Consider the following 13,597-nt stretch of genomic DNA (forward strand, 5'->3'; position numbering starts at 1 on the left):
TCTTTCCAAAGGGCGAGTTGGGCCCCACAGCATCTTGCTTCCAGCTCTTTGGGAAGGTAAGAAACAACTCGCTCTGCACAGTGCTCTTACAGCCTACCAGGAACATCTCTTCCAAAGGCCTGTGAAACGCAGTTTCTTTGCAGGCCTGATCTGGCTGAAGTAGGACTTCTGCTCTGGGTGTGCTACTTTGCCCTAGAGCTGAAAGGCACAACGTGCAGGCTTCTTTCCAAAGGGCGAGTTGGGCCCCACAGCATCTTGCTTCCAGCTCTTTGGGAAGCTAAGAAACAACTCGCTCTGCACAGTGCTCTTACAGCCTAGTGGGAACATCTCTTCCAAAGGCCTGTGAAACGCAGTTTCTTTGCAGGCCTGATCTGGCTGAAGTAGGACTTCTGCTCTGGGTGTGCTACTTTGCTCTAGAGCTGAAAGGCACAACGTGCAGGCTTCTTTCCAAAGGGCGAGTTGGGCCCCACAGCATCTTGCTTCCAGCTCTTTGGGAAGCTAAGAAACAACTCGCTCTGCACAGTGCTCTTACAGCCTAGTGGGAACATCTCTTCCAAAGGCCTGTGAAACGCAGTTTCTTTGCAGGCCTGATCTGGCTGAAGTAGGACTTCTGCTCTTGGTGTGCTACTTTGCCCTAGAGCTGAAAGGCAAAACGTGCAGGCTTCCTTCCAAAGGGCGAGTTGGGCCCCACAGCATCTTGCTTCCAGCTCTTTGGGAAGCTGAGAAACAACTCGCTCTGCACAGTGCTCTTACAGCCTAGTGGGAACATCTCTTCCAAAGGCCTGTGAAACGCAGTTTCTTTGCAGGCCTGATCTGGCTGAAGTAGGACTTCTGCTCTGGGTGTGCTGCTTTGCCCTAGAGCTGAAAGGCACAACGTGCAGGCTTCTTTCCAAAGGGCGAGTTGGGCCCCACAGCATCTTGCTTCCAGCTCTTTGGGAAGCTAAGAAACAACTCGCTCTGCACAGTGCTCTTACAGCCTACGGGGAACATCTCTTCCAAAGGCCTGTGAAACGCAGTTTCTTTGCAGGCCTGATCTGGCTGAAGTAGGACTTCTGCTCTGGGTGTGCTACTTTGCCCTAGAGCTGAAAGGCACAACGTGCAGGCTTCTTTCCAAAGGGCGAGTTGGGCCCCACAGCATCTTGCTTCCAGCTCTTTGGGAAGCTAAGAAACAACTCGCTCTGCACAGTGCTCTTACAGCCTACAGGGAACATCTCTTCCAAAGGCCTGTGAAACGCAGTTTCTTTGCAGGCCTGATCTGGCTGAAGTAGGACTTCTGCTCTGGGTGTGCTACTTTGCCCTAGAGCTGAAAGGCACAACGTGCAGGCTTCTTTCCAAAGGGCGAGTTGGGCCCCACAGCATCTTGCTTCCAGCTCTTTGGGAAGCTAAGAAACAACTCGCTCTGCACAGTGCTCTTACAGCCTAGTGGGAACATCTCTTCCATAGGCCTGTGAAACGCAGTTTCTTTGCAGGCCTGATCTGGCTGAAGTAGGACTTCTGCTCTGGGTGTGCTACTTTGCCCTAGAGCTGAAAGGCACAACGTGCAGGCTTCTTTCCAAAGGGCGAGTTGGGCCCCACAGCATCTTGCTTCCAGCTCTTTGGGAAGCTAAGAAACAACTCGCTCTGCACAGTGCTCTTACAGCCTACGGGGAACATCTCTTCCAAAGGCCTGTGAAACGCAGTTTCTTTGCATGCCTGATCTGGCTGAAGTAGGACTTCTGCTCTGGGTGTGCTACTTTGCCCTAGAGGTGAAAGGCACAACGTGCAGGCTTCTTTCCAATGGGCGAGTTGGGCCCCACAGCATCTTGCTTCCAGCTCTTTGGGAAGCTAAGAAACAACTCGCTCTGCACAGTGCTCTTACAGCCTACCGGGAAGATCTCTTCCAAAGGCCAGTGAAACGCAGTTTCTTTGCAGGCCTGATCTGGCTGAAGTAGGACTTCTGCTCTGGGTGTGCTACTTTGCCCTAGAGCTGAAAGGCACAACGTGCAGGCTTCTTTCCAAAGGGCGAGTTGGGCCCCACAGCATCTTGCTTCCAGCTCTTTGGGAAGCTAAGAAACAACTCGCTCTGCACAGTGCTCTTACAGCCTACCGGGAACATCTCTTCCAAAGGCCTGTGAAACGCAGTTTCTTTGCAGGCCTGATCTGGCTGAAGTAGGACTTCTGCTCTGGGTGTGCTACTTTGCCCTAGAGCTGAAAGGCACAACGTGCAGGCTTCTTTCCAAAGGGCGAGTTGGGCCCCACAGCATCTTGCTTCCAGCTCTTTGGGAAGCTAAGAAACAACTCGCTCTGCACAGTGCTCTTACAGCCTACGGGGAATATCTCTTCCAAAGGCCTGTGAAACGCAGTTTCTTTGCAGGCCTGATCTGGCTGAAGTAGGACTTCTGCTCTGGGTGTGCTACTTTGCCCTAGAGCTGAAAGGCGCAACTTGCAGGCTTCTTTCCAAAGGGCGAGTTGGGCCCCACAGCATCTTGCTTCCAGCTCTTTGGGAAGCTAAGAAACAACTCGCTCTGCACAGTGCTCTTACAGCCTAGTGGGAAAATCTCTTCCAAAGGCCTGTGAAACGCAGTTTCTTTGCAGGTCCGATCTGGCTGAAGTAGGACTTCTGCTCTGGGTGTGCTACTTTGCCCTAGAGCTGAAAGGCACAACGTGCAGGCTTCTTTCCAAAGGGCGAGTTGGGCCCCACAGCATCTTGCTTCCAGCTCTTTGGGAAGCTAAGAAACAACTCGCTCTGCACAGTGCTCTTACAGCCTAGTGGGAACATCTCTTCCAAAGGCCTGTGAAACGCAGTTTCTTTGCAGGCCCGATCTGGCTGAAGTAGGACTTCTGCTCTGGGTGTGCTACTTTGCCCTAGAGCTGAAAGGCACAACGTGCAGGCTTCTTTCCAAAGGGCGAGTTGGGCCCCACAGCATCTTGCTTCCAGCTCTTTGGGAAGCTAAGAAACAACTCGCTCTGCACAGTGCTCTTACAGCCTACCGGGAACATCTCTTCCAAAGGCCTGTGAAACGCAGTTTCTTTGCAGGCCTGATCTGGCTGAAGTAGGACTTCTGCTCTGGGTGTGCTACTTTGCCCTAGAGCTGAAAGGCACAACGTGCAGGCTTCTTTCCAAAGGGCGAGTTGGGCCCCACAGCATCTTGCTTCCAGCTATTTGGGAAGCTAAGAAACAACTCGCTCTGCACAGTGCTCTTACAGCCTAGTGGGAACATCTCTTCCAAAGGCCTGTGAAACGCAGTTTCTTGGCAGGCCTGATCTGGCTGAAGTAGGACTTCTGCTCTGGGTCTGCTACTTTGCCCTACAGGTGAAAGGCACAACGTGCAGGCTCCTTTCCAAAGGGCGAGTTGGGCCCCACAGCATCTTGCTTCCAGCTCTTTGGGAAGCTAAGAAACAACTCGCTCTGCACAGTGCTCTTACAGCCTAGTGGGAACATCTCTTCCAAAGGCCTGTGAAACGCAGTTTCTTTGCAGGCCCGATCTGGCTGAAGTAGGACTTCTGCTCTGGGTGTGCTACTTTGCCCTAGAGCTGAAAGGCACAACGTGCAGGCTTCTTACCAAAGGGCGAGTTGGGCCCCACAGCATCTTGCTTCCAGCTCTTTGGGAAGCTAAGAAACAACTCGCTCTGCACAGTGCTCTTAGAGCCTACCGGGAACATCTCTTCCAAAGGCCTGTGAAACGCAGTTTCTTTGCAGGCCTGATCTGGCTGAAGTAGGACTTCTGCTCTGGGTGTGCTACTTTGCCCTAGAGCTGAAAGGCACAACGTGCAGGCTTCTTTCCAAAGGGCGAGTTGGGCCCCACAGCATCTTGCTTCCAGCTCTTTGGGAAGCTAAGAAACAACTCGCTCTGCACAGTGCTCTTACAGCCTAGTGGGAACATCTCTTCCAAAGGCCTGTGAAACGCAGTTTCTTTGCAGGCCTGATCTGGCTGAAGTAGGACTTCTGCTCTGGGTGTGCTACTTTGCCCTAGAGCTGAAAGGCGCAACTTGCAGGCTTCTTTCCAAAGGGCGAGTTGGGCCCCACAGCATCTTGCTTCCAGCTCTTTGGGAAGCTAAGAAACAACTCGCTCTGCACAGTGCTCTTACAGCCTACGGGGAACATCTCTTCCAAAGGCCTGTGAAACGCAGTTTCTTTGCAGGCCTGATCTGGCTGAAGTAGGACTTCTGCTCTGGGTGTGCTACTTTGCCCTAGAGCTGAAAGGCACAACGTGCAGGCTTCTTTCCAAAGGGCGAGTTGGGCCCCACAGCATCTTGCTTCCAGCTCTTTGGGAAGCTAAGAAACAACTCGCTCTGCACAGTGCTCTTTCAGCCTAGTGGGAACATCTCTTCCAAAGGCCTGTGAAACGCAGTTTCTTTGCAGGCCTGATCTGGCTGAAGTAGGACTTCTGCTCTGGGTGTGCTACTTTGCTCTAGAGCTGAAAGGCACAACGTGCAGGCTTCTTTCCAAAGGGCGAGTTGGGCCCCACAGCATCTTGCTTCCAGCTCTTTGGGAAGCTAAGAAACAACTCGCTCTGCACAGTGCTCTTACAGCCTAGTGGGAACATCTCTTCCAAAGGCCTGTGAAACGCAGTTTCTTTGCAGGCCTGATCTGGCTGAAGTAGGACTTCTGCTCTTGGTGTGCTACTTTGCCCTAGAGCTGAAAGGCAAAACGTGCAGGCTTCCTTCCAAAGGGCGAGTTGGGCCCCACAGCATCTTGCTTCCAGCTCTTTGGGAAGCTGAGAAACAACTCGCTCTGCACAGTGCTCTTACAGCCTAGTGGGAACATCTCTTCCAAAGGCCTGTGAAACGCAGTTTCTTTGCAGGCCTGATCTGGCTGAAGTAGGACTTCTGCTCTGGGTGTGCTGCTTTGCCCTAGAGCTGAAAGGCACAACGTGCAGGCTTCTTTCCAAAGGGCGAGTTGGGCCCCACAGCATCTTGCTTCCAGCTCTTTGGGAAGCTAAGAAACAACTCGCTCTGCACAGTGCTCTTACAGCCTACGGGGAACATCTCTTCCAAAGGCCTGTGAAACGCAGTTTCTTTGCAGGCCTGATCTGGCTGAAGTAGGACTTCTGCTCTGGGTGTGCTACTTTGCCCTAGAGCTGAAAGGCACAACGTGCAGGCTTCTTTCCAAAGGGCGAGTTGGGCCCCACAGCATCTTGCTTCCAGCTCTTTGGGAAGCTAAGAAACAACTCGCTCTGCACAGTGCTCTTACAGCCTACGGGGAACATCTCTTCCAAAGGCCTGTGAAACGCAGTTTCTTTGCAGGCCTGATCTGGCTGAAGTAGGACTTCTGCTCTGGGTGTGCTACTTTGCCCTAGAGCTGAAAGGCACAACGTGCAGGCTTCTTTCCAAAGGGCGAGTTGGGCCCCACAGCATCTTGCTTCCAGCTCTTTGGGAAGCTAAGAAACAACTCGCTCTGCACAGTGCTCTTACAGCCTAGTGGGAACATCTCTTCCATAGGCCTGTGAAACGCAGTTTCTTTGCAGGCCTGATCTGGCTGAAGTAGGACTTCTGCTCTGGGTGTGCTACTTTGCCCTAGAGCTGAAAGGCACAACGTGCAGGCTTCTTTCCAAAGGGCGAGTTGGGCCCCACAGCATCTTGCTTCCAGCTCTTTGGGAAGCTAAGAAACAACTCGCTCTGCACAGTGCTCTTACAGCCTACGGGGAACATCTCTTCCAAAGGCCTGTGAAACGCAGTTTCTTTGCATGCCTGATCTGGCTGAAGTAGGACTTCTGCTCTGGGTGTGCTACTTTGCCCTAGAGCTGAAAGGCACAACGTGCAGGCTTCTGTCCAATGGGCGAGATGGGCCCCACAGCATCTTGCTTCCAGCTCTTTGGGAAGCTAAGAAACAACTCGCTCTGCACAGTGCTCTTACAGCCTACCGGGAAGATCTCTTCCAAAGGCCAGTGAAACGCAGTTTCTTTGCAGGCCTGATCTGGCTGAAGTAGGACTTCTGCTCTGGGTGTGCTACTTTGCCCTAGAGCTGAAAGGCGCAACGTGCAGGCTTCTTTCCAAAGGGCGAGTTGGGCCCCACAGCATCTTGCTTCCAGCTCTTTCGGAAGCTAAGAAACAACTCGCTCTGCACAGTGCTCTTACAGCCTAGTGGGAACATCTCTTCCAAAGGCCTGTGAAACGCAGTTTCTTTGCAGGCCCGATCTGGCTGAAGTAGGACTTCTGCTCTGGGTGTGCTACTTTGCCCTAGAGCTGAAAGGCACAACGTGCAGGCTTCTTTCCAAAGGGCGAGTTGGGCCCCACAGCATCTTGCTTCCAGCTCTTTGGGAAGCTAAGAAACAACTCGCTCTGCACAGTGCTCTTACAGCCTAGTGGGAACATCTCTTCCAAAGGCCTGTGAAACGCAGTTTCTTTGCAGGCCCGATCTGGCTGAAGTAGGACTTCTGCTCTGGGTGTGCTACTTTGCCCTAGAGCTGAAAGGCACAACGTGCAGGCTTCTTTCCAAAGGGCGAGTTGGGCCCCACAGCATCTTGCTTCCAGCTCTTTGGGAAGCTAAGAAACAACTCGCTCTGCACAGTGCTCTTACAGCCTACCGGGAACATCTCTTCCAAAGGCCTGTGAAACGCAGTTTATTAGCAGGCCTGATCTGGCTGAAGTAGGACTTCTGCTCTGGGTGTGCTACTTTGCCCTAGAGCTGAAAGGCACAACGTGCAGGCTTCTTTCCAAAGGGCGAGTTGGGCCCCACAGCATCTTGCTTCCAGCTCTTTGGGAAGCTAAGAAACAACTCGCTCTGCACAGTGCTCTTACAGCCTAGTGGGAACATCTCTTCCAAAGGCCTGTGAAACGCAGTTTCTTTGCAGGCCTGATCTGGCTGAAGTAGGACTTCTGCTCTGGGTGTGCTACTTTGCCCTAGAGCTGAAAGGCACAACGTGCAGGCTTCTTTCCAAAGGGCGAGTTGGGCCCCACAGCATCTTGCTTCCAGCTCTTTGGGAAGGTAAGAAACAACTCGCTCTGCACAGTGCTCTTACAGCCTACCAGGAACATCTCTTCCAAAGGCCTGTGAAACGCAGTTTCTTTGCAGGCCTGATCTGGCTGAAGTAGGACTTCTGCTCTGGGTGTGCTACTTTGCCCTAGAGCTGAAAGGCACAACGTGCAGGCTTCTTTCCAAAGGGCGAGTTGGGCCCCACAGCATCTTGCTTCCAGCTCTTTGGGAAGCTAAGAAACAACTCGCTCTGCACAGTGCTCTTACAGCCTAGTGGGAACATCTCTTCCAAAGGCCTGTGAAACGCAGTTTCTTTGCAGGCCTGATCTGGCTGAAGTAGGACTTCTGCTCTGGGTGTGCTACTTTGCTCTAGAGCTGAAAGGCACAACGTGCAGGCTTCTTTCCAAAGGGCGAGTTGGGCCCCACAGCATCTTGCTTCCAGCTCTTTGGGAAGGTAGGAAACAACTCGCTCTGCACAGTGCTCTTACAGCCTACCAGGAACATCTCTTCCAAAGGCCTGTGAAACGCAGTTTCTTTGCAGGCCTGATCTGGCTGAAGTAGGACTTCTGCTCTGGGTGTGCTACTTTGCCCTAGAGCTGAAAGGCACAACGTGCAGGCTTCTTTCCAAAGGGCGAGTTGGGCCCCACAGCATCTTGCTTCCAGCTCTTTGGGAAGCTAAGAAACAACTCGCTCTGCACAGTGCTCTTACAGCCTAGTGGGAACATCTCTTCCAAAGGCCTGTGAAACGCAGTTTCTTTGCAGGCCTGATCTGGCTGAAGTAGGACTTCTGCTCTGGGTGTGCTACTTTGCTCTAGAGCTGAAAGGCACAACGTGCAGGCTTCTTTCCAAAGGGCGAGTTGGGCCCCACAGCATCTTGCTTCCAGCTCTTTGGGAAGCTAAGAAACAACTCGCTCTGCACAGTGCTCTTACAGCCTAGTGGGAACATCTCTTCCAAAGGCCTGTGAAACGCAGTTTCTTTGCAGGCCTGATCTGGCTGAAGTAGGACTTCTGCTCTTGGTGTGCTACTTTGCCCTAGAGCTGAAAGGCAAAACGTGCAGGCTTCCTTCCAAAGGGCGAGTTGGGCCCCACAGCATCTTGCTTCCAGCTCTTTGGGAAGCTGAGAAACAACTCGCTCTGCACAGTGCTCTTACAGCCTAGTGGGAACATCTCTTCCAAAGGCCTGTGAAACGCAGTTTCTTTGCAGGCCTGATCTGGCTGAAGTAGGACTTCTGCTCTGGGTGTGCTGCTTTGCCCTAGAGCTGAAAGGCACAACGTGCAGGCTTCTTTCCAAAGGGCGAGTTGGGCCCCACAGCATCTTGCTTCCAGCTCTTTGGGAAGCTAAGAAACAACTCGCTCTGCACAGTGCTCTTACAGCCTACGGGGAACATCTCTTCCAAAGGCCTGTGAAACGCAGTTTCTTTGCAGGCCTGATCTGGCTGAAGTAGGACTTCTGCTCTGGGTGTGCTACTTTGCCCTAGAGCTGAAAGGCACAACGTGCAGGCTTCTTTCCAAAGGGCGAGTTGGGCCCCACAGCATCTTGCTTCCAGCTCTTTGGGAAGCTAAGAAACAACTCGCTCTGCACAGTGCTCTTACAGCCTACAGGGAACATCTCTTCCAAAGGCCTGTGAAACGCAGTTTCTTTGCAGGCCTGATCTGGCTGAAGTAGGACTTCTGCTCTGGGTGTGCTACTTTGCCCTAGAGCTGAAAGGCACAACGTGCAGGCTTCTTTCCAAAGGGCGAGTTGGGCCCCACAGCATCTTGCTTCCAGCTCTTTGGGAAGCTAAGAAACAACTCGCTCTGCACAGTGCTCTTACAGCCTAGTGGGAACATCTCTTCCATAGGCCTGTGAAACGCAGTTTCTTTGCAGGCCTGATCTGGCTGAAGTAGGACTTCTGCTCTGGGTGTGCTACTTTGCCCTAGAGCTGAAAGGCACAACGTGCAGGCTTCTTTCCAAAGGGCGAGTTGGGCCCCACAGCATCTTGCTTCCAGCTCTTTGGGAAGCTAAGAAACAACTCGCTCTGCACAGTGCTCTTACAGCCTACGGGGAACATCTCTTCCAAAGGCCTGTGAAACGCAGTTTCTTTGCATGCCTGATCTGGCTGAAGTAGGACTTCTGCTCTGGGTGTGCTACTTTGCCCTAGAGGTGAAAGGCACAACGTGCAGGCTTCTTTCCAATGGGCGAGTTGGGCCCCACAGCATCTTGCTTCCAGCTCTTTGGGAAGCTAAGAAACAACTCGCTCTGCACAGTGCTCTTACAGCCTACCGGGAAGATCTCTTCCAAAGGCCAGTGAAACGCAGTTTCTTTGCAGGCCTGATCTGGCTGAAGTAGGACTTCTGCTCTGGGTGTGCTACTTTGCCCTAGAGCTGAAAGGCACAACGTGCAGGCTTCTTTCCAAAGGGCGAGTTGGGCCCCACAGCATCTTGCTTCCAGCTCTTTGGGAAGCTAAGAAACAACTCGCTCTGCACAGTGCTCTTACAGCCTACGGGGAACATCTCTGACAAAGGCCTGTGAAACGCAGTTTCTTTGCAGGCCTGATCTGGCTGAAGTAGGACTTCTGCTCTGGGTGTGCTACTTTGCCCTAGAGCTGAAAGGCACAACGTGCAGGCTTCTTTCCAAAGGGCGAGTTGGGCCCCACAGCATCTTGCTTCCAGCTCTTTGGGAAGCTAAGAAACAACTCGCTCTGCACAGTGCTCTTACAGCCTACGGGGAATATCTCTTCCAAAGGCCTGTGAAACGCAGTTTCTTTGCAGGCCTGATCTGGCTGAAGTAGGACTTCTGCTCTGGGTGTGCTACTTTGCCCTAGAGCTGAAAGGCGCAACTTGCAGGCTTCTTTCCAAAGGGCGAGTTGGGCCCCACAGCATCTTGCTTCCAGCTCTTTGGGAAGCTAAGAAACAACTCGCTCTGCACAGTGCTCTTACAGCCTAGTGGGAACATCTCTTCCAAAGGCCTGTGAAACGCAGTTTCTTTGCAGGTCCGATCTGGCTGAAGTAGGACTTCTGCTCTGGGTGTGCTACTTTGCCCTAGAGCTGAAAGGCACAACGTGCAGGCTTCTTTCCAAAGGGCGAGTTGGGCCCCACAGCATCTTGCTTCCAGCTCTTTGGGAAGCTAAGAAACAACTCGCTCTGCACAGTGCTCTTACAGCCTAGTGGGAACATCTCTTCCAAAGGCCTGTGAAACGCAGTTTCTTTGCAGGCCCGATCTGGCTGAAGTAGGACTTCTGCTCTGGGTGTGCTACTTTGCCCTAGAGCTGAAAGGCACAACGTGCAGGCTTCTTTCCAAAGGGCGAGTTGGGCCCCACAGCATCTTGCTTCCAGCTCTTTGGGAAGCTAAGAAACAACTCGCTCTGCACAGTGCTCTTACAGCCTACCGGGAACATCTCTTCCAAAGGCCTGTGAAACGCAGTTTCTTTGCAGGCCTGATCTGGCTGAAGTAGGACTTCTGCTCTGGGTGTGCTACTTTGCCCTAGAGCTGAAAGGCACAACGTGCAGGCTTCTTTCCAAAGGGCGAGTTGGGCCCCACAGCATCTTGCTTCCAGCTATTTGGGAAGCTAAGAAACAACTCGCTCTGCACAGTGCTCTTACAGCCTAGTGGGAACATCTCTTCCAAAGGCCTGTGAAACGCAGTTTCTTTGCAGGCCTGATCTGGCTGAAGTAGGACTTCTGCTCTTGGTGTGCTACTTTGCCCTAGAGCTGAAAGGCAAAACGTGCAGGCTTCCTTCCAAAGGGCGAGTTGGGCCCCACAGCATCTTGCTTCCAGCTCTTTGGGAAGCTGAGAAACAACTCGCTCTGCACAGTGCTCTTACAGCCTAGTGGGAACATCTCTTCCAAAGGCCTGTGAAACGCAGTTTCTTTGCAGGCCTGATCTGGCTGAAGTAGGACTTCTGCTCTGGGTGTGCTGCTTTGCCCTAGAGCTGAAAGGCACAACGTGCAGGCTTCTTTCCAAAGGGCGAGTTGGGCCCCACAGCATCTTGCTTCCAGCTCTTTGGGAAGCTAAGAAACAACTCGCTCTGCACAGTGCTCTTACAGCCTACGGGGAACATCTCTTCCAAAGGCCTGTGAAACGCAGTTTCTTTGCAGGCCTGATCTGGCTGAAGTAGGACTTCTGCTCTGGGTGTGCTACTTTGCCCTAGAGCTGAAAGGCACAACGTGCAGGCTTCTTTCCAAAGGGCGAGTTGGGCCCCACAGCATCTTGCTTCCAGCTCTTTGGGAAGCTAAGAAACAACTCGCTCTGCACAGTGCTCTTACAGCCTACAGGGAACATCTCTTCCAAAGGCCTGTGAAACGCAGTTTCTTTGCAGGCCTGATCTGGCTGAAGTAGGACTTCTGCTCTGGGTGTGCTACTTTGCCCTAGAGCTGAAAGGCACAACGTGCAGGCTTCTTTCCAAAGGGCGAGTTGGGCCCCACAGCATCTTGCTTCCAGCTCTTTGGGAAGCTAAGAAACAACTCGCTCTGCACAGTGCTCTTACAGCCTAGTGGGAACATCTCTTCCATAGGCCTGTGAAACGCAGTTTCTTTGCAGGCCTGATCTGGCTGAAGTAGGACTTCTGCTCTGGGTGTGCTACTTTGCCCTAGAGCTGAAAGGCACAACGTGCAGGCTTCTTTCCAAAGGGCGAGTTGGGCCCCACAGCATCTTGCTTCCAGCTCTTTGGGAAGCTAAGAAACAACTCGCTCTGCACAGTGCTCTTACAGCCTACGGGGAACATCTCTTCCAAAGGCCTGTGAAACGCAGTTTCTTTGCATGCCTGATCTGGCTGAAGTAGGACTTCTGCTCTGGGTGTGCTACTTTGCCCTAGAGCTGAAAGGCACAACGTGCAGGCTTCTTTCCAATGGGCGAGTTCGGCCCCACAGCATCTTGCTTCCAGCTCTTTGGGAAGCTAAGAAACAACTCGCTCTGCACAGTGCTCTTAATGCCTACCGGGAAGATCTCTTCCAAAGGCCAGTGAAACGCAGTTTCTTTGCAGGCCTGATCTGGCTGAAGTAGGACTTCTGCTCTGGGTGTGCTACTTTGCCCTAGAGCTGAAAGGCACAACGTGCAGGCTTCTTTCCAAAGGGCGAGTTGGGCCCCACAGCATCTTGCTTCCAGCTCTTTGGGAAGCTAAGAAACAACTCGCTCTGCACAGTGCTCTTACAGCCTACGGGGAACATCTCTGACAAAGGCCTGTGAAACGCAGTTTCTTTGCAGGCCTGATCTGGCTGAAGTAGGACTTCTGCTCTGGGTGTGCTACTTTGCCCTAGAGCTGAAAGGCACAACGTGCAGGCTTCTTTCCAAAGGGCGAGTTGGGCCCCACAGCATCTTGCTTCCAGCTCTTTGGGAAGCTAAGAAACAACTCGCTCTGCACAGTGCTCTTACAGCCTACGGGGAATATCTCTTCCAAAGGCCTGTGAAACGCAGTTTCTTTGCAGGCCTGATCTGGCTGAAGTAGGACTTCTGCTCTGGGTGTGCTACTTTGCCCTAGAGCTGAAAGGCGCAACTTGCAGGCTTCTTTCCAAAGGGCGAGTTGGGCCCCACAGCATCTTGCTTCCAGCTCTTTGGGAAGCTAAGAAACAACTCGCTCTGCACAGTGCTCTTACAGCCTACGGGGAACATCTCTTCCAAAGGCCTGTGAAACGCAGTTTCTTTGCAGGCCTGATGTGGCTGAAGTAGGACTTCTGCTCTGGGTGTGCTACTTTGCCCTAGAGCTGAAAGGCACAACGTGCAGGCTTCTTTCCAAAGGGCGAGTTGGGCCCCACAGCATCTTGCTTCCAGCTCTTTGGGAAGCTAAGAAACAACTCGCTCTGCACAGTGCTCTTACAGCCTAGTGGGAACATCTCTTCCAAAGGCCTGTGAAACGCAGTTTCTTTGCAGGCCCGATCTGGCTGAAGTAGGACTTCTGCTCTGGGTGTGCTACTTTGCCCTAGAGCTGAAAGGCACAACGTGCAGGCTTCTTTCCAAAGGGCGAGTTGGGCCCCACAGCATCTTGCTTCCAGCTCTTTGGGAAGCTAAGAAACAACTCGCTCTGCACAGTGCTCTTCCAGCCTACCGGGAACATCTCTTCCAAAGGCCTGTGAAACGCAGTTTCTTTGCAGGCCTGATCTGGCTGAAGTAGGACTTCTGCTCTGGGTGTGCTACTTTGCCCTAGAGCTGAAAGGCACAACGTGCAGGCTTCTTTCCAAAGGGCGAGTTGGGCCCCACAGCATCTTGCTTCCAGCTATTTGGGAAGCTAAGAAACAACTCGCTCTGCACAGTGCTCTTACAGCCTAGTGGGAACATCTCTTCCAAAGGCCTGTGAAACGCAGTTTCTTGGCAGGCCTGATCTGGCTGAAGTAGGACTTCTGCTCTGGGTCTGCTACTTTGCCCTACAGGTGAAAGGCACAACGTGCAGGCTCCTTTCCAAAGGGCGAGTTGGGCCCCACAGCATCTTGCTTCCAGCTCTTTGGGAAGCTAAGAAACAACTCGCTCTGCACAGTGCTCTTACAGCCTAGTGGGAACATCTCTTCCAAAGGCCTGTGAAACGCAGTTTCTTTGCAGGCCCGATCTGGCTGAAGTAGGACTTCTGCTCTTGGTGTGCTACTTTGCCCTAGAGCTGAAAGGCACAACGTGCAGGCTTCTTACCAAAGGGCGAGTTGGGCCCCACAGCATCTTGCTTCCAGCTCTTTGGGAAGCTAAGAAACAACTCGCTCTGCACAGTGCTCTTACAGCCTACCGGGAACATCTCTTCCAAA

Source organism: Equus caballus, chromosome 14, assembly GCF_041296265.1.
Source record: "Equus caballus isolate H_3958 breed thoroughbred chromosome 14, TB-T2T, whole genome shotgun sequence".
Lineage (NCBI taxonomy): Eukaryota > Metazoa > Chordata > Mammalia > Perissodactyla > Equidae > Equus > Equus caballus.